This window comes from Mustela nigripes, chromosome 1 (assembly GCF_022355385.1).
Source record: "Mustela nigripes isolate SB6536 chromosome 1, MUSNIG.SB6536, whole genome shotgun sequence".
Lineage (NCBI taxonomy): Eukaryota > Metazoa > Chordata > Mammalia > Carnivora > Mustelidae > Mustela > Mustela nigripes.
Window position 1 is genome coordinate 22,785,581 of NC_081557.1, and position 19,163 is coordinate 22,804,743.

Below are 19,163 nucleotides of genomic sequence, written 5' to 3' on the forward strand. Positions count from 1 at the left end.
CTGGGGAAACTCACCTATTCTTTCTGTGTCTTGAATATAGACTAGAAGATATCATCAAGATTTCATCTCATTCAGCAGAAGCCTCTCAACTTTAAGATATGCTGGCTTCTGACAGATGCAAAGAGTAAATTTTGAGATGTCTTTCGAACTGTTATTGAGTTTATATTTATGTCTCCTGGGCTCTCAGCAAATTGTCATCCCTGCCACCATCCCCAGCTTCGCTACCAAGATTGTCAGGAGGGCAAGTATTGCCCAGTGGGTGGGAACACAGGCACCAGAGGCAGTAAATATTAGCTAGGAAGCTACCCTTTATGTATCAGGCACTATGCTAGCTCATGACATTTATTAACCTGTTTGGTCCTCATGTGTATTATTATCATGTGTATTATTAGCTCCATTTTGCAGATCTGGAAACAGGCACTGATGTTAAATAAACTGCCCATGGTCTCACAGCTGAGGAAGAGCAGAGTGATGCCTGAGGCTAAAAGCATGGGCACTAAACCCCTATACTAACCATTGTCCATTCACTCATTCAAGAAGTGTTTATTTATTGAGCACCTACTATGTACTAAGTATTTGTTTGATCAAGTTTAGTTTGGCATTAGGCAGATGACCCTCCTTGGTGTCAAGAGAAAATAAAATGCACAGGAGAGAGAGAAAAGAAGTGAATACAAAGTATACCCTATCTATTCCTTTGGTTGAACAGAGGAGAAACAACATATTTTTTGCTACCACTCTCTCAGCTTCTGGAATCTCCCCGTCTGCTCTCTGTTTGAACTTGGGCAAATATAAAACTTATATTTTCTTCTGTTCCCTGAGCGTACAGAATCCCAGAGCATTTGGTTTAGATTAAATCCGTTGACCGAGGCATTATAATTCGGCTTCAACACAGATGATCCCGTCACCCAGCGCCTTATCTAACCTAACTGCTTATTACAGTAACAGAGTACACTAGTCTGGGGGCCAGGGGCAGGGCCGGGAGCGGGGGAGAAGGGAGAAGGTCACTCAGGTTTAGCAGCCACATGGACACAGCAGGATAGTATCCTTTTAGAATCAAGAGGGGTGGATTCATAAAATTCAATCAGGAGCATGTGTGTGCATTTATACAAGCCTTTTTTTTTTTTTTTTGCCTGAATCTAAATTATAGAGATTTTAATAGCTCTAGTAATTAGACAAGTATGCAGTCAACCCCATTATGTTCCTGTGTAATATCACACTCCCTAGGGCCCACCTTCCCCGCTTGCTGGGCTCCCTGCATGGGCCCCCTTCCCCCTTATTTTCTACCATAGGGAAGCAGTTTTCTTTTCAAAGAGCTTACTGTTCACATTGTTTTTGTTCCCTGGATCCGGAGGTTGGATTTGCTTTCTCAGGAGTTTCACCCTTGCGTTGCCCAATTGAGTAAAAAAGGTCTGGCGGTTCATTTGCATTCCCCCGCAGTGCCTAGTGCGTGTGCTAGGCTTGCATGGTGGGTTTCATACAGCTGAGCAGGGCCTTCGCACGGTGACGGCAGAGGATGGGCACTTCAAAACTGTTTACAACGGAGTCTGTTTAAAAATCTTGTCATGGTTCAGTTATTGACCTTAAAGAAAGCCGAACAAAATGCCTAGATTCGCAGTCTTAAATCACGGCCTCTGCTAGATTCCCGGTTGCCTTTCATTATTTTTCTCTCTCCTGTTTTGTAACTTGCTATTAGCCATAGCAATATTTTACTTCATCAGCCTAGATAATCTCCCTGCAGGTGCTGAGGGCTAAATCTTAGAGTTTTCTTACTGTGCTTCCTCTGGCACTACAAAACAAAAAATCTTTTGGTTATTTGAAATTAAGGACAGGATGTGCTGTGTTCCTAAAATAACAGTTTCCCTAATCAAGAGAGAGACTTGTTTCATCTACTACATACACATATTTTCTTAGAGGTTTTCAGAAAGCAATTTTTATTGTTACTAATTTTTTCTTCCATGAAGATATCCTCAGAAATAGATGTCTGGAATTGAGAATCTTGAGGATACCTTTCCTATTCAATCCTACTCCCCTTTTCCCCCCAAAAGAAAGAAAAATTTAAATTAGCTATTGTTCCTTCACGAAGATCTGACGGTTGTCCCCTGAAAGGAATTCTAGAAGTCTATGAAGTTGGCCTCCAAACTACCTAGAAAAGGAAGAAAAAAGAAAATAGCATAAAATCAAATGTTTAAGTCACTCTTGAAATTGAATTCCTTGTAATTGGCAAACTGATCGTCTTTTTTCTCCCTAGAGTGGGTTTCGGACAGACAGAAACAGTGTCGGGGCAGCGGCAGGAGACTTGAAAGTCAGAGATGTTTTCTTAAACCTCCGTCTCAAATCTTTTCTACAGAGACAGATAAAAGGATAACGAGCTGAGGTATTTTTAAAGGATTCTCACAATTTACAACTCAAATAAATCTAGTTTTAAAATTTGGTGTTTTTAGGCTCTAATGACTGCAAATGTTGAACTAAATATTTTGCTTCAACAAGTAAAGACAGAGCGTGTATATGAGCAAATTAGAATGCAAGAAGGCAGCCTCTGCCGTGGCAGTTTCCTCGCGAAGAGAATGGCTAATTCATACACAACATATTCTTGTCACTCCTCTGGAGAAAAGCGGCCCTGGGAGGAGCCCAACCGTTCAGCATTTTGCTTCTGCTCAGGATTGATTCCAGATGTGGGAGGTAAATGCTAGGAAGGGTTTGGAAAATGGAGTGGAAATGAAAAATCCCGCAGGCCATTTGAGTGTTGATGACAGATGAGGTAGGTATTTTCAGGTAACTAATGAACTTGCTGGGAGCTTGGAGAATGCTCAGTGCAGTAGATATTTAACAGGCAGGAAAGACCCAGCTGAGACATCATGGCTACCCCCATGAGCCAAGAACAGAGGGAAGCATGGAGTCCTGATGGTAACACATAAATACCAAGCTCTGAGATGTGGCTGTGTATAAACGGGCTGAACTGAAATCTTTTCCTAAAGCTCGTTCGTAATTTGGAAGTATGTGGGTTTTCTCAACTTCCTATTATTTGATTTATCATGACTATTTCATTATGAAAAAATATTGGGCAAGTGTTCACTACTAGGTATAAGTCAGGAAGGCAGAATAGCAGAGTGGTTATAAACACAATTCTTGAAGTGACCCACACATAGATTTAAATATCGGCTCTGCCACTTCTTAACTTCATCTTGGGGCAAGTTATTCAAAGCTCCAGTTTCCTTATCTTTAAAATAAGTATAATATTATCATTTATTTTAGAAGCATTGTTGTAAGAATTAGAAGTGATGACGTATGTAAAACACTTAGCCTAATACTCAATTAGTGCTTAATAAATATAAGCTAACATAATAATTGTTGTTAACATAATAATTGGTGTTCAGACCAACAGGTGGAGCATAATCCTGGCATGAAAAGACATAGTCTCTAGCAATGGAGATTTTTGACTCCCAGCATTTCATGTTATGAATGGATGCCTGCTATTGTCAACTTTCGCATTGGTGTACCAGTTGGAATCTTGGTTGCAGTAACACAAATTTACTATTGATATAAGCAACCAGGAGATCACTAGAAAGGTTAAAGGGATGCCAGAGTTGGAAATGGACAGAAACTCCAAGAAACAAACAGAAGGCAACCTCCAAAACAGAGTGGAGATGCAGCCACACTCTGTCCCCAGGGCAGCCAGCTAGGGGAATGATTTCCTTTGGTGTCAAGTCAATAGGCCAAAATTCCAAGTCTCAAGAGAGGAGATCATGCTTGTTTGGCCAATATCAGTTTACATGCCCAAACCCTGGCTGTATGAGGGCAGGGAAAAGAAGAATCCATAGAAGATAGGTCAGTCCCTGAAATTACACTTTTACCCCAATCAAGCACGAGGGAAATGGGCATGTTCTAAAGAAGGAAAGTGTATGCTGGTGGCCGAAACATATGTATGTCCATCATTACTGTGCTTTGGCGCATTTCACAGGATTTCCACTTTGTTTTAAGCCACATGCTTTTCGTTGTAATGATCACCTTGCTCAAGGCATATTCCCAGATTCTAAGGGCTAAAGGAGACTTAAAAGTGATGACCGATTTGTCTGCACGGAGTGACTACGCAAGGGAAAGTAGTGCCCAGTCTTCATCTCCAACCTCTTTTTCTCTAAGACTTGCCAAGTACATTGCTGAACAGGTGATAATGCTCTGAGAAGAGACCAGTCTACACACACACACACAGAAGATTGTTGCATAGATTGTGCAGAGTATCTACTACATTGGAGTGCCCAGCTGGGAAGGCAAGTGGGGGCTGAAATTCAGTCTTTTTCCTCTCACCACACTTCAGCCAAGAGGAGCTTCCTTCTTCTTCTTCTTCTTTAAAAAAAAAAAAAAAAAAAAAAAAAAAAAAATTTATTTATTTAGATAGAGAGAGAGTGGAGCAGGGGTTGGGAGGTGGCATGGAGAAAGCCAGAGGGAGGAGCCTGATCTGGGACTCCATCTCACAACCCTGAGATCATGACCTGAGTCAAAACCAAGAGTCAGACACTTAACCAACTGTGTCACCCAGGCACTCCTGAAGAAACTCCTTTGTATAATTTTCATGAAGACATTGTCATCTTTGGTGTCCTCTGCAACTGTGGTATTGCAGCAGCCCAGCATGAATACCATTGGATTCCATTTTATAATTTTCACAAAGGTGTTTTAAGAACTAATGGTGGCCATCACTAAATCCTACACCACAGAGGAGGAAGAGAAGAAAGGAAGGAAACAAAGATGGCTGCCTCCCTCCATCTCTTACCTGTATCACTTCTTTCTTGTCTTTCTCTTCTTTCCTAGAATGAGAGAATCTCAGGATTGAAGGAGATTTGGACCAAGTCCTAATTGAGATACTCATCTAGTGTTCAGAGTGTGGCCTTCTCCCCCACAAACAATACCCATGGCAACCAATCATCCAGATTTAAACACCTCTGCAGACAGGAAATTTACTGCCTTCCTAGACAGCACATTCTAAGGAAAATTCTTATATTGACCTGAAATATAAATGCTTAGAACTTGTGTTGTTCTGATTAGTTCTCTGTCTGGGGCTACAAGGAACAAGCCTAACCCTTCTCCCACATGACAGATTTTCAGTAGTCGAAGTCCAGTATGATGCTTCTCCAAAGCTGTAACTTTCTCACACAGACCTTGTGAAACATAATTTCATGATACAGTTGTACAAAAACTTCTTTGATTTATCTCTCGTTTATCATAGCATAGCCCACTTACTGAATGCAGTAGTCAAGCATCATCCAAGTGAATTTCACTAATAGCTAAATACCAAATGATTATTAAAGTCATCATAGTTATAGCTGAGTTAATTTATAACTCACCATATGCCAGGCATTGCGATAAGTACTTTACTTATAATATTTAACTTAATTCTTAGTGTCAGTGATCTTAATTCTTAGAAGAGCTCTTTCAGGAGCTCTGTTATTATCCCCTTTTACAGATGAGGAGAACGAGGTTCTAAGAGGATAAGTCACTCATCCAAAACCCCCACCACTAATTGGTAGTAATGAGATCCCCACCTGGGTATCCCTGAGCCCAAAACTGTGCTCTATCCACTTGATTTCTCAATGCAGCTAAACACTCTATTAGCTTTTTTTTTTTTTCTTTCCATTTCTCCTGATCTGTTGGCATCAAGATTTTCCCAATCTTTAACAACCCATTGGACAATCTGCAGCACCAGGCCTCTCATTACTAGTACATTCCACTTGCATCATGCATACATTCACAAACATCTTTGATAGAGATTATACTGCTGGATCCTAAGATTTAAGAGTCTGTCAAAACCAAGGGAGGATTAGCGGGGGTGGGGGCAGTGGTAAATATCATGGTCCTTCCATTAACTCTTTTCTACTCAAATCATCAGGTTGCTCTTTAGATTTAGATATCTGGGAAAGTTTGAGGTTATTTTCTAGGGAGAAGTTTGCGGATTCAAAGGAGAGTTGAGGGTAACTACTGCTTCAACCATGGTGATGGAAGAGGAGGTAGTTCAGCTCAGCGTCCCCCCAACTTCTTCCCCTCCACTCACATCATCCTGGGGAATCATCTGAATTAAGGTGTACACTGAATTTTTGGTCAGGTGGACAGTGGTCTTTTCTTTCCATTGTCTTAAGCCCTTTTAACTCTTGATGTCTGGGCCTTATGGAAATGATTGGAGCACTCCATGAAAGGTGAGTCTCGGCCAACCCCAGGTGAGTCCAAATAATTCTTCCAAAGCCCCACAGTAGGAAGATGGTAAGATTTATCTGATCTTTAGTCAGATAATACATCAAAGCACCTCAAAAAGTCTATTGCCATAAATGCAACAACTCTCCTAAGAGTGCTGGAATTCTGGAAAGTCAGTGATCTCAAATCATCTCAGCAGAGTTTTCTTTGGCCTTTTAGTAACAGAACAATCCTTTCTGTTAGGATTGTACCAAAGAAACTATGGATGAAATAGTGACAGAACCCTAGCTGTAAAATAAAGTGGCAAAATCCAGAATGTTCTGCTTCCTCAGGACAGGATTCCTCTTCAGTTTTGCTCATTATTCTATCTGAGTCTCCAGTTTTGTGCTCAGCACATGGTAGAGAGTCAATAAGACTTCTCTGAACCCAGAGGTACACTAAGGATGTAAGAGGTTGTGAAACATAATGTATCTGTAAAATTGTTATCTGCTTTGAGTTCCGAAATCAGTTTTTTTCTATTTGATCCACATCTTGGTCATCTTAGATAAAATAGGCTACTTTTATTTTGCACAGTTTCTCTTTCCATGACCACCAATGGTAGCTCAAAACCAATCCTTTCATGCAAATATTTTCCAATACTTTCCTCTTAAGTCTTACTTGATAGAATGTTTGAAGGGAATTACAAATTTGGTTCATTTCAAGCTGAACCTGTGCTGAATATATAATGTTACCTTTTTAAATTTAGAGAGTGCAGTAGCTAAGATTTGTCCCTTGGACCTCAGATTTTAGGAAGGCAATGCTGAAGTGTAACTCCTATTAGGTTGACTTTTTGTATGCAGTGTGGTCCACTAGGTGGCATCTCAACACACAGAAAGCTGGATCTAGGCACTGGAAATGAATCCACCAGGCTGTTTTAAAAATAGGTTTTAAATTGCATCGAGCTATATGGTTGTAATATCATTGAAACTCTCAGCATTTGTGAACTGGAAGATTCGGTGGCAAAGGAACTGTTTTTGTATTAGATAAGAGATATTCTAATAGAATCCCACTGCCATAGAGCGCTGTTCTGAAATTGCATCCAAGAATGAAAAAAGTTGTTCAGAGGCTTTCCTCTCAGATAACTCCCATCGCTGTGAGGTGTGATTAAAAGACATATACACCCGCAGGAAGTGTGGCACAAAAGGCATTTAAATTAACAATTAACAGACTATCTGTCACTTAGGCCAGATTTAGAAAAACAGTAATGCCCTGTTTAGAAAAACAGTAATGAAGCATTTCTGAGCTCAGGAAACACCCCTTTGGATGAAGAAGCAGAGTCCGTCCCCTGGTGGTGGCGCCTCAGTTTCTGTGAGCGACCCAGTAGCGGCCCCGCCCCTATAGAGGTAATGAGCCATCTGGCCAAGATATTTTTAAAGTCTTCTGTCATCTTTCAAATTTAATAAAAGTACCTTTAATAGCCATATACTTTACGAAATAAAATTCCACTTTCATCTAAAAAATTGAGTTCTTCAAAAATTTTACTCAAAGATACTAGAATCTGTAGTCTTTCTTGACTTCCTGGGTGTGGGCAAGTTGCTTCTCGCACATTCTCCCATAGCACTCTCTATTTCTGCCGACACTGCCCCCCCTACACAGGACTACAACTGCCTGTTATTTAATACTTGTCTCCCCCTCCAGACTATAAGCTCAGTGAGGACAGAGAACCTCACTGTCCTGTTTACTACTGGATTTGAATCCACAACAGCGCCTGGTACTCAAAAAATATTTGCTGAATAAACAACAAAGAAGAATGCATTGACTTCTAAGCTAAAAGCCTTGATAGGTTTGCAAGAGCTACCCCATAACATACAATTCAAAGCAACTCCTCCTTTCCCTGTATTCCCACAGATTCCAATCTCGATTACGATAATGATGCTGGCTTTTGCTTTAAATCACCACTAGGAGCAAATAGCATCTGAATGCTGCCATCCAGAAATAACTCTTGGCTGTTCAGGGAAATCGAATGCAATTCAATTAAATTAACATTTATTGAGCACCAGTAGATATGAAGAACCAAACTTCACATGAAACATTTGCTATTCTATTCTCACCAAGGTATCCTTATCAATATATCTCCTCATCTTTCTTTAATTAGATACAGACGGATATACAGGAAATAGTATCCATTGTAAAACAAAATAGCATTCACAGTACAACAAAAGTTTTTCATAATTTTTGTCACAAAAGACAACCTTGCAAACAGGACTAAAGCTTTGGCTGCTTCCGGCAAGGACATTTTATAAATGAGTCTTTGTAGCAGAGGTCATAAGCTTGGGCTCTGGCACTGTACCAACTGAACTGGAATCCCAGCTCCACCACTTCCTGTCTTGGAACCTTGAGGATTTTACTTAACATTTCATGAAGCTATATTTTTAATACATCGTCTCTCTTATAGGGTTGTTGGGAGGAATAAATGAAATGATGTAAAAACTCTTAGCATTGTGGCTGGCCCATAGCAAGAGATCAATAAACATTAGCTATTATTATTATTATTATTAATCTAAATGGTTTTTCTTAGAAGCCCTTAGTAGTCGGTGACAGCCAGAATGAATATTCCATAGGTTCCCTCATATATCTTTAGGTTGTGTCCATTAAATTCTGACATTGTGGCTGTAAATAACTATAAATGAGCCCCAGGCGTACCTCAGCTTCATGTATTTAAATCAGGAGGCAAAGAATGATGATCCACCTCCCTTTTCCTTTTTGGACTAAGTTTTCCCCTCTTATTTCCAAGATTAGGTGTCTAGCCACTGCTCTCCCCCTACCCCCTTTTATCTATTTATCCATCTGTCTAGTTGATGGGCATTTGTTACGGAGTTCTAGTTATTGTTCATGCATGGATTCTATCTCAGAAACTGACATTCTAGAGGAAAAGATAAAACATGCACACACACCTAACTGTAAAAAGATTGAATGATAAGGGTCAGAAGGAATGGACATCCCACAGTGGAATTCAGAGGAAGTGGAGAATCACTGCTATTTCATTGCTCATACTGTGCATCATATAGATGGAGAGATGCTAGTGAGGATATATTTTAAAAAAAAAAAAAAAGGCACTGTTATTGTGCTTAAGGAATCCGAAAACTTGGAGAATGACAGAACTAAAGCATGAGTGACCGGGCTGTATTCCAGCATTAGTACCATGCCTGACCCTCCACAGAGGGTCTTCAGTTGAAGAAAGTTCCCAAAGTATATCTATAAAATATAAACAGAACAGAACAAAACAAAATCTGGAACCCTCCTGCCTGGATAAAAGATCCTTTGAAGGAAGACAATGAATGTAACACTTACTGCCTTACCTCTGAAATCAGGCATGGACTATAAAGGTGGGTACAGGATACTTTTGATAATCTCTGGAACAACTTGGCTTCCGTATTGGTTTTCTCTGGTTGCCATAACAAAGTACCATACACTGCGTGGCTTAAACAAGAGAAATGTATTATCTCACAGTTCAAGATGCCAGAAATCTAAAATCAAGATGCCATTCCTTCTGAGAGCTATAAAGAAATGGTCTGTTCCAAGTCTCCCATCTTCTTGTATCTACACATCATCATCTATGTGTGTCATCTGTGTCCAAATTTCCCCTTTTTATAAGGACACCAGTTGCTTCAATTAGCACCGATCCCAATGACCTCATTCTAGCTTGCTTACTTTGATAAAGACCTATCTCCAAATAAGGTTACCTTCTGAGGTACAGGGGGTTAAGACTCCAACATAACTCTTTTTGGCAGGGGAAGCATAATTAAACCATAGTATCTTCCAAGAACTAAAGATGGTGTTTACCAAAGCCATTGCTTAACATTATCAATGTCGGGTAATTTCAAATCAGCACATATTTACTAAGTGTCTGGCATGTTTAGAACATAACAGTAGATGCTGGGGTAGCACACAGATATAATGGAGATATGGATATGGTCTCTACCTGCCCCCCCCCCACCAGGATAGGATATCAGAATCAAGTGGGAGGGACAAGATGAGGTGGACCCAAATAACCACACCACAGTTTTGAAGTGGCAAATTCTACAATAGCAGTAAACAAAGAGCTATGGAAGTACATAAAGGACAGGGAGGCAGTGGCATTTCAACCAGGCCTTGAAGGACTTGCATGATAACAAGAGGCAGTGTTGGCAGGAAGAATAGTTTAGAAGAAAGATAAGCTTGGCCCAAGATGTAAAGTAGGGAGATTCCTTCATTCAGGTGAATGAACTGGGGTGGAGTTGGGTGAAGTATTTTTCAAACTTCATATAAGCACAGAATCCTTCTTGAAGTGAGATTCTATGCAGACCAAGAAAATGCTTAAAACAGACCTCATCTAGTCTGAAATACTGATCGTTGTAGAAATACATAGTTGAAACCAAACAGCTGGAACTAGAGCAACAGGAAGTCAGTCTGGAAAGGCAGGGTGTGGCCAGTTTTAGACATCCAGTTGTGCCCATTGCCCTGGGGACAGCTAAAGGATATTAGTTGTTTCCCAAGCAGAGAAGTAACTAGACCAGACCCTTCTGGTGACGATACATGAGATGGGTCAGAATAAGAAGAAATAACTTTGTCTTGATGCAATATAGGTTTATAGAAATTTAATAAGAAAATTATATATCATTAAGTATCCAAAGCTATAAAAAGTGACCAAATATCCTGCCTCTATTTTTCTGAGGCTGTTTGTGGCATCCTTGCCTATTGAGGAACCACACCGAACTGCAGACAGAAGAGTACAGATTTTGCATTTCTAGAAACCAAGATTGATAGCAATGTCATTGAAAGCATGGGATTGAGATTCCCTCCAGCCTATGTTTGAACCTTAGACCTAAATATTGATTGTCACATCTGAAAAGGAGAGAAAATTATATCAACTTAATGAGATTATGATGAGGATTAAAAAAGGTTATTTATTTAGGTTGTCATATGATCTTTTATTGAAATATTTTCCTTTGTAGTTTTTAATTGGCTGGGCATTCCACTGTACCACTAATTGATGTCATCTGTGATGTCATGAGGGTGGCGGCCATCAACACTGCAGCCCACTGCTTGGGCATTCCACAGTATCTCCAATGGTTCCAGAGAGTTCTCTGGCTAAAGATCAGTGCTGCCTCTGTCAGGCAATGTTGACAATCTCATCGAAAGTGATATTTCCACTGTGCTCCCTGTTTTTCTGCTTCTTTCTGTCTCTTGGTGGTTTCTTGAGGGCTTTGATAATCAGGGCAGAGGCAGAAGATACCACCACTCTCTGGGCCCGTCTGCTTTGAACGGTCAATTTTACTGTTATCCTCAGATCTTTCCAATCACTGATTGCCTTGGCAATGTCATCACCAACCTTTTTATCGTCGGGACCAGGGCAGACCAACTTCCCCACGGGTATGCCCCAGGTATACAATTTTGATCTCATTCCAGTCAAACTTAGCATGGTGGAGACAGCTGGTGTCAGACGAACCTGGGTTTGGGATGGTCAAAGACAATTGCACCTTTGCCCCCTTGAGCCAAAAACCAAAATTAAGGTCATGTATTTTAAAGCATTGAGCGTAATGCTTGGAAATAGTTAGCATTCATAATGTGATTGTTCTCCAAGAGAAAATAACCAACCACAAGAAGAGTGTTAGTTATACCTGGCAGAGTCATTCATGCTGATCTGATTGCTGGGTCTCTCTGATATAGATACATCCTTCCCTTTGTGGAGTGGAGTTTCTGCTAGCCAAGGCACATTATGGGGGTCCCATCCATATTTCTCCTTTTCATTCTTACCCTCTTTTAGTGGCAACCACTCAGGCTTCTTTCTGCTACATTCTGATCTGCACAGCTCCTTTGGTGAGTTGAGCCTACAGAAAGAGTCCTAGGCAACAAAAAGGAGAAGTAACTTTATCTGTACTATCAAGAAACCTGCTCTGTGGGTACTATCAAGACAGATTGTGCAGTAAATTGGTGAAGGCCACACAGCATGTCAGAATGTATGTACAGTAATTGAAAAGTATTTCTTGCACACTTTCAGTATCTGGGCAATCTCCCAGCAGACAATGAAATCAAGGGATACCCTGTGCCATAAAGGATGGATTCCAGCTGCATCCATGGCAAATGTCGTGCATGTGCCCTGAGGAGCATAGGAAGGACATCAACTACTCTAACAGTTTCCAAGGAAGCATATTTTTCATGAGGCTGAGATAAGAAAAGATCTTTGTCAAAAACAGCCTCTGTGGTCACATTTCTCACTTTTAGTTTAGCTCAGCATTTTAAGCTTCCTTGGATGCCCACCTGGAGATAACTTGTTGGATCTCTCTCTAGTGTTTCCTGAGGGTGTCCAGGGTTTCCATCTAGCCCTCCTACTAATTCCCAACTCCCACCTGTAGGGTTTGAATCACCAACTTCTCCCAGTATCTTCTACCTGGCTGGTAGCAGCTGCCCCATGTTTCCACAACCAACAAAGGGATGGTGAACTCACTGTTCAGAAGAGTGAGTGAAGACTTTGTTTTGCCTTATGAATTTGTTCATTTGGTGTCCTTGGCTTGGGCCCATGTGAATGTGCTTTGATTGAATTTTAGAGTTGAGATTGAGTTCCTAATGAACTCCATTGGGAGCCAGAAGAAGAATGAAGTGACAGAAGGACAGCTGATCTTTGACCCCAGCCCATTGAAGGCTGTTGTCATCACTGTTGGTGGCTGCTCTGAACAAGAATGCATTGTCTCTCTGTCTATTGTGGACTTGCCTTCACAGTCATCTTCACAGGATGTACCCCTTTAATCAGGAAATGTGTTCTTCCACATAGGGCAAAGGGTGGATGAGGAAGGCTGATCAAGTAAGTGTAGCAATACTCCAGAGATTCAGGACTTGAGAATGAAATAGGAGAAAATGGTAATATTACCAAGATTTAAACAATGAATTTAAAAATTATACTTTTGAATAGTTACTCTATGCTACTTATATTGGTGGTTTCATTCCATCCTTTCAATAGCCCTGTGAAATAAGCACTCTCCCACTTTTCAAATAAAAAATCTGAGGTTTAGTCTTCTTTCTTTCTTTCTTTCTTTCTTTCTTTTTTTTTTTTTAACACAAGCAATCAGCTAGCTAGACCTATGATTCTATGATTTAATCCCAGGCAATGAATCCAGAGTCCATAAGTACTACTTGGTATTCCCTCCATGAATCAAGAGGGAAATTGAAATCCAAAGTGGCTTTAGGAGTTCTGCTAACCCCTCTGGAATCAGGAAGCCAAATACATCTGTGTGAGAAGTTTCTTGGGTTCGTTCCTGACATCCAAATATTCGCCATCTTCCACAGCTTTGCTCAGGGCCCACTCCTCTGCAATTGCTTCCTAGAGAGATTTTCTGAACACCCATAATCCTTTCTGTAATAATAAATTCATTCAAATTAGCTTAGAAGTGCCTCATTAAAAAACAAAATAGAACTACTGTTTTTTTTTTTTTTTTTTTCCATTTTCCAGATTAAAAACTGACCTTAGAGAAGGTTTGCCTAAGATCTTATTTCTAACAATATCTGATCCTGGATTTGAAGCCAGGAGACCTGACTCATAGTCAGTGTGCTTTATTTCTGTGTTATATTATTTCCTCTCAATTAAACTTCATATGATATACTTTGTCAATCAACCAAGTAATCAATATTGTTTTTCTTTTCTGCATGACCAGCAGTCCTGCTCTAGGCTCTGTAGAACCAGGTGCTGTTGTTGCTCTCAAAGAACTTTCAATCTAGTTAGTAGTAACTTCTGTGTAATTTTTTTTTATGAATAAATAATCAGCATACTTGGAATTTGGGAGAAACCAAATTCCAGAAAGGAGTACAGTAGTTACAAATGGCTTTGGAGGAAGTTATCTTGTCATGACTTGCCCTATTATACTATATGTGGCACAAAATATTTTGTTACTTTGTTGTTTTCTTTAGATTCTTTGATTCACATTGCTATAGGAGAGCCAGGGAGGGGCGGAATTACTTCATACTGAAAGTGGGGAAATATTCTATAGTTTTCTTTGATTAGTGCTTAGGGTAGTTTTTTGTTTTCTTTAAATCAAATCTGATTCTCAGACCCTACCAGTTTAGAGTGGTGAAAGAAATTCAGTCCTGGTAAATTACCAGGGTTTTTTGGCCTTTCAGAGTAACACTCTACTTAAGAGATTTCTGGATCTGGAAATGGAAGGAGAAGAAATTGAAGGACTTCTGAACTACTACATAAAACCAGTAGAAATTCCATAGGACAATACCCCCCAGATGTAAAGTAGAGAAAGAAAAGTCCACCCTACAAAGAGATATTATAGGAGTACACGAATTTCTGGGTGATTGCTCTAGGTTGCTGTGGGAGAAATATCTTTCCTAGGAATCTATAAGCATAAGCCTATACTATATCAGATTTGGGCCTGAAAAACCACAAAGTGAGTATGTAATTTAAAGGGTCTCAAGTAATAATTCTACCAGATGTCTGGAAGAAACAGTGGAAAAACCATTTGGAAGACTAGACTTTAAATCCAGGCTTCAAAAAATTACTGTGGATAATAGTTCCAAGTACATGGGCCAAAAATAAAAAATGACTAAACATATGAGTGAATAAGCCGTCATGATTGAAAGTCAGTAGAAACAACAAACTATAGAATCTGACCCACAAAGACTACAGATGGTAGAATTACATGATTTGGAATATAAAATGATTATTTTAATACATTTAAATAAAAATAGTGAAATTCTGAGAAATGTAGAGGACAAAAACTATGAAAGAAGTTCAGGACACAAGGAAGACAGATTGCAAAGGTAAAATAAATGCTTATTGGCATTTTGGAATTGCTTAGAGATTTGGAAACAGTCAATATTCAATATGATAATGGCTGACAGTTTTTTAAAATTCATAAAAGATACCAAAAGTCAGATTCAGAAAACCCTGAGGACTTTGTAGTGGAACTGCAAAATACCAAAAACAAAGTGAAAACCTTGACACTGTCCAGAAAGAAAAGATAGATTGACTACAAAGATACAATAATTAGAATGACAATACAGTTTTTAAAAGCAACAATAGAAAGCAAAAGACAAAGAATACTTAGGTCAAGGTTTTAAAAGAAAATCATTTTTACTCTAGAATTCTATAACCTGCAAAACTGTATTTCAGGAATGTGAGTTATATGCAAACATTTTCAGGGACATGAAAAAGTATGTGCTACCCATAGATGTTCTCTCACTGAAGGAACTTCTGAAAGATTTTCTTTTGAGAGAATGAAAATAACCTCAGAAGGAAAGCCCATGGCATTAGGAGTAGTTGTTAACAAAAAATATATAAATATACAGGAAAATCTAGAGAAACCTTGATGTATAAAAGAATAATGTTTATTATATTAGACTGAAACAAACAAAGATAAAATGAAAATCCAGTACAGTAATATTTAAGTCAAGAGGGAGATGAATAGATTTCATGACCTAATCTCTTACAAGGTAATTCACAGAACTGTAAAAATATCAATTATCTTAAGATATTTATTTTCAAACTTACAGGATATTTTTTTTCTCCTAAAGCAATTGAGAGTAAGTGGCAGACCTGAATACTTAAGTGTGTGATTCCTACAAACAAAACATTTGGCTCCTACACAGCCAAATTAACCATTGGAATCAGTAAATTCACACTGATCTGTTACTACATCTAATCCTCATACCTATCCACATTTTTCCACCTGTCTTAATATTTTTTATAGCAAAAAGATCCTGTTCAGAATCATGGATGGAACTGGAAGAGATTATGCTGAGTGAAATAAGTCAAGCAGAAAAGAGTCAATTATCATATGGTTTCACTTACTTGTGGAACATAAGGAGTAACACAGAGGACATTGGGAGATGAAGAGGAGAAATGAGTTGTCGGAAATTGGAGGGGGAGATGAACCATGAGAGGCTGTGGACTCTGAGAAACAAACTGAGGGTTTTGGAGAGGAGGGGGGGTGTTGAGTGAGCCTGGTGGTGGGTATTATGGAGGGCACATATTGCATGGAGCACTGGGTGTGGTGCATAAACAATGAATATTTGGAACACTGAAAAGAAAATAAAATGGGGGAAAAAAGAATCATGTATTGCATACTTGTCATGTCTTTTTAGTTTAATTCAATAATTTTTCCCTGACTTTCATGACCTTGACACTTGAAAATTATGAACCAGTTATTTTGTAGAATGTCCCTCATTTCGATTTGTCTGATGTTTTACTGTGATTAGATTTAAGTCAATGCATCTTTGGCAGAAATAGCATAGAACCAATACTGTTGCATTCTGTCATGTGGCTGTCCTTTTCTGGGGATGGTAAATCTGATCACTTGATTAAAATTATATGGGTCAAGCGTCTTCTCTACTCATTGTAGAAAAGCTACTCTTTTTTCCTTTGGTAGTTAAAAAGTACATTATGGAAAGTGTAATGGAACCACATAAATACCGCGTTCATCAAAATTTCAATTTATTCACTTATTTATGTCATATGGACTCATGCTTCCTTATTTTATTAAGTGCTTTATAATCCATTACTTTTATTATTTATTTTGGTGTTTAAATTGTCAACTTTATCCATGAAAGCCTCTTCAAGCTAGCTATTGTATTATTTTGAAATGTCCCCAACATCCTTTGAGTACTTTCCTATGTTAGGGTATTAAAAAACATTCCAGGCTCATCTTTCTCTGTAGCCACCTCAGGAAAATCTTCTCATCCTGCTCTGACTTTGATGCCTTATATAGGACCACCATCTTGACTGCAAGCTCTCCTTAACAGCTTGGGCTTTGACGCCCCACAGGCTGCCTTCTCACATAAGACTCTTCGCTCTGAAACGTTCAATATCCTGAGCCAGAAGCCTGCCTTTATTCCCTGCCACAACACTTCCTCCTGCCTCCTACATGGATACCTCCTTGTTCTGGTAGATCTCCTTCCTGAGGGTACTCCCAACCCACCCACTCAAGCTTCAATATTCCTCACCAAATTTCTCTTCTATAAGGTCACCCTATACATTATGGTCAGGCTCCAACACCTTGCTCCACGCAACCTCCTCCAAGGACACCCTCTTTGACACTCTGTGCCAGATTGTCATACCACATGGGTTGTTCCTGCTTCCTCATGGAGATAGCTTCTTGCCCCTGTTGAGTTCTGCCACCTCCGCCCTGATGGGGTCATCTACCTTGCCAGGCCCACCTAATGGATTTGGGACCAAATCATTTTGAAGGGGGGGGGGGGCAAAAGAAGGGAGATAAAACATGGGGTTATGAAACAGGTAGTAGAGAGGAGGGGGGAAATAGAAAAGAAGTGGAAAAGAAAGGACTTTATTTTAAAGTTTGTTCAACTAAAAATGTTTGCTAAAAATTGAGGGTAATTCCTAAAAGGACAACAATAGAGTGTGTAACACACAAGCTAGCAGGAAGGGGGAGAAATGGAATAAGAGAAAGGGGGGAAAAAAAAGAAACCCTAAATCAATCTAAAAGAAGGTAAGAAAGAAGCAAAACAAATAAGAAACAAACAAGTGGGAGAAGAGGGACAAATAGAAAGTACTCAGTAAGTTGGTAGAATTTAATCTAAACATACTAATGATCAAAATCAATGAGGAAGAACATACTATCTATTTAAAAGATAAAGATTATCCGATTGGACTCCAAAACAAAATCCATTTATACTCAGTTCCCAGGAGCGCAACCTAGAACATTAGGATGTGGAAGTCTGAAAAAGCCTTGAGCCATTTCCCTTGGACTCACGTCCTCACTATCTTGCTCTGAGTAAGCAAGAGGAATCAGAGCCCAAGCAGTTAAGAAGAGTTCTGCTCCATATGGGGCACCTGCAGAAGCAGCTGGAGCCAGAGCAGGGTGACAAAGATCTCCCTGGAGGTCTGCAGAAAAAGGACGAGATGAGCCTGGAACATCGTTTTGTGTTATAAAGTAAGGACATGTCAAAAGGACAGAATGGTTGGTGTGAAGGGGCTTCTATTCGTCAAACCAAAGTGGTGCTGATGCTCTGTTGCTGCCTTCTCTAGGTCCCCAGGTTTTTGTCTACGCTGGGTCAATGCGAAGTTGAGTTTGGACTGGCAGTAAAAGGCCATCAGCTGGGGTTTCTTCTCTCCTCCCCTTCAGACAGAGTCTCCAATATTGTGGTATCTCCTCTATTGCTCTAGCCCCCTCTCGGTCACTGTGGTTCCACCTCTGCTGGATGGCTACAAACCCTGGGCTTTGATATCACTCGTGTCCCCTTTGGTTTCCCTCCCTATGAGTGGAAGGAGCTTCTTGCTGTTGCTAATTTCCAAGTTCCCTCACCATCCATGGTGGGCTTCTCAGATCTATTATGTGGGTAACCTATTTCTTGAATCAAATTACCTCTGTTTAGATATTTAAGGAGGTTTCTGTTTTCTCAACTGAACCCTGACTGATGCTCCAGGCAAAAAAAAAAAAAAAAAAAAAAAAAATTAATAATAATAATAAAAAAAACTTTAAAGAAAAAAAAAAAAAAAAAAAAAAAAAAAAAAAAAATTATATTAATACTAGTCAGAATAGATTTTAAGGCAAAAAAACTCAAAAAGTGAGATACAGAATGTAATATAATTCTAAATTATATTTACCTAAGCATATTCCAAAATATATGCAACAAATCTACAACAATATATCAACAAATCTACAAAGAAAAGTGGACAAGTAAACATCAGACTAGGTGATATTGAGCACATTTGTCTTCGTAATTGATAGCTTACACTGCCAAGGAATAAAACAAAAGATTTGTACAGTATAATTAAGAAACTTGACCTGCAGACATTCTAGAATGCCACACCAGTAACTAGAGAACACATTTTTTTTTTTTCCCCAAGCACACGTGGAGCCTATAGCACATTTTAGGCCATAAAGGAGGTCCTAACAAATTTCAAAGAGTATCATACAGACCACATTCCTAACCATAACACAATATGTAGGAATCAATAACAAAAAGATAATTAAAATAGCTTTATGTATTTTGGGGGGAAACACATGGAT